The 2,501-nt window shown below is 43.2% G+C and overlaps 1 pseudogene; it reads left to right on the forward strand.

Moving 5' to 3' along the window:
- Positions 1-542: 542 nt before the first annotated feature.
- LOC134939110 (5S ribosomal RNA) lies at positions 543-662 on the forward strand (annotated as a pseudogene).
- The last annotated feature ends 1,839 nt before the right edge of the window (positions 663-2,501 follow it).

A 2,501-nucleotide genomic window follows, 5' to 3' on the forward strand; every position in this document is an offset into this window, starting at 1 on the left:
CCAATCTATATGTAGGTTCATTTATATCACTAGCAGTGACCTGCTGGCAAGCACCATGCAGAGGCTCTTTTCTTATAACAGTGTGATGAGCAGTTGCAGGTTCTGGACACAAGTGCTATGATTTAGCATTTCTCTATTGTAGTACTGAGGGGCCATTCACTTGATATTTGTAGCTTCTTTATATATACCATTGTCAATTTCCCTGCTATATCTGCAGTTTGTGCAGAGTTTTTATACTTGGCACTTAGATACATTATAACTTAATACGGCCGTACTGGTGTTTCTAGGAATTATTCAGGAGTATAAGGCAAGTCCAATTGTGGATGCTATGTGGTTTCAAAGAATTTTCCCACATAATAGGCCTTTAATCTACCTGTGTACTTTCTCTGTGGCTGACGTGTCACATGGTGACTAGTCAGGTGATTACACACAATTTCTTATGTTCCTGGCATTGACGCTACACATGTTTCTAAACTGCAATACTGCATATATATAGTGGTTATACTATATATAATTGAAGTGACCAAAGAGGTGAGCTTAATAATTGCGGTAATACCTCACTGGAGATGCCCAATCTCTTCTGACCTTGGAAGCTAAGCAGTGAAAGGCCGGGTTAGTACTAGGATGGGAGACCACCTCTGAACACCCTGGTACTGCAATAAATTGGCTGCCTAACATAGTGTCACTCACACTTATACCACTTGGTACTCAGTTTCACATGACCAGTGATTTAATTCTCTGCGTTAATTATGATCCAAAATGGACATCTGCAGAATAAATGATGGTCATATATCACATGAGAGATAATGTGCAATGATGTTATAATATAAGTACCACAGATATCAAACTCCGGCATTTCGCAGATTGTGATATTGATATCACCAATTATCTAGAACTTATTTTCATATTTTCGCGAAGCTATTTTGTTCACATATAATTACTCCTAAAATTAAATTTTAATACTTACTCATTAAAAATGTTCTTACCAGTATCAAATATGTTACATTTTCACCCTCTGAATTAGAGTGCTCCCACAAAAGAGTCTACTTTCCAAATACTTCTGCTTTTTGGTTTCCTCGGTTTGACATTTTTTGACTCTAGGGAGCACCACTGAATACAACAAACATATGTACTAGGATAGATTATCCACATACACATGGTTGCTATACCCAGAAGTAATTCAGTATTAATTCAGTTTGAATTTGAACTTGTGCGGTTCCCATTAAAACTTATTTCTCTAAAACCCTGTGTTATAGCCCAGCTAGCACACCCCTACTTACAGCCATGGCCAGTGGCGTATCTATAATGGGTGCAGTGTGTGCGGTGCATAGCATACTATGCACCAGTATTTTCAATGCTTACCTCTCCAGAGTCCCATGGCAGAGGCAGTGACTGGGCACTAGGTTTGACGCATGTCTTTGGAAAAATGGTGTGGCTGACATTTTCCTGGCATTTTGCACATGCACAATAGGGAGTCTTGCTCATTACCTAGTGTATAAAGTCACTGCCGCTGCCTGCTAGAGAGGAGGGGCCAAGAAGGATAATGCACATGGGACCCCTACTCTCTTAATTCACCCCTGGCCCTGGCTGCTCATTTGGGCATTGCTCTTTCTTTCATAAATAGTCTATTTTAACTTCTGAAGGACCTCAGATGAAGCATCAAAAAGAAGTGTTCTCAGACTTTGTTAGTTGACCATTTAATTTCTGCTAGCAACAAACTGCAGATGGGGAACACAGCTTGTTTGTTGGGTGCAGAGACATGTGAAAAGCAGAGGCGTAACTAGGGTTTTCGAAGCCCAGGGCAAGATGTAGAGTGGCGCCCCCCCCCCTTTCCCCTCCCAAAAAAACAAACATAAAATCAACTATGTGTGCGCGTACTTTTGAATAAATTGACGTGGCCGCGTACCAGAAGGAGCATGGCCACTGAAAATGGGGGGTGTCAACATGACTATCACCTACCTCCTGTGTCACCTCTCAGCACACCTTCATTCAATTATTACACAGTATGCAGGCAGAGTCCCCTTTTTACACAGTACGTGGACAGAGTCCCCTTTTTACACAGTACATACAGTGCCAGATACACATTGCCCCACAGTGCCACATACACATTGCCACACCGTGCCAGATACACATTGCCCCACAGTGCCAGATTCACATTGCCCCACAGTGCCAGATACACATTGCCCCACAGTGCCAGATACACAATTGCCCCACAGTGCCAGATACACAATTGCCCCACAGTGCCAGATACACAATTGCCCCACTGTGCCAGAAACACGTTGCCTCACAGTGCCAGATACACATGAAGACTGTCCGGTCTCTGGCGGTTGGTATCTTGACACCGGTTCGTTAGCCAATCAGAGCTCACGGACTGGCAGCCAATCAGGAGCCGGTTCGTGAGCTCTGATTGTCTAACAAACCAAAACAAATGGAAGCCAGACACAGCACATTGAGGAGCAGGAGAGTTGCTGCGCTCTCCTCCCCTCACATAGCAGTGGGAT

The sequence above is a fragment of the Pseudophryne corroboree genome, chromosome 6 (genome assembly GCF_028390025.1).
Source record: "Pseudophryne corroboree isolate aPseCor3 chromosome 6, aPseCor3.hap2, whole genome shotgun sequence".
In the NCBI taxonomy this organism is placed as follows: Eukaryota; Metazoa; Chordata; class Amphibia; order Anura; family Myobatrachidae; genus Pseudophryne; species Pseudophryne corroboree.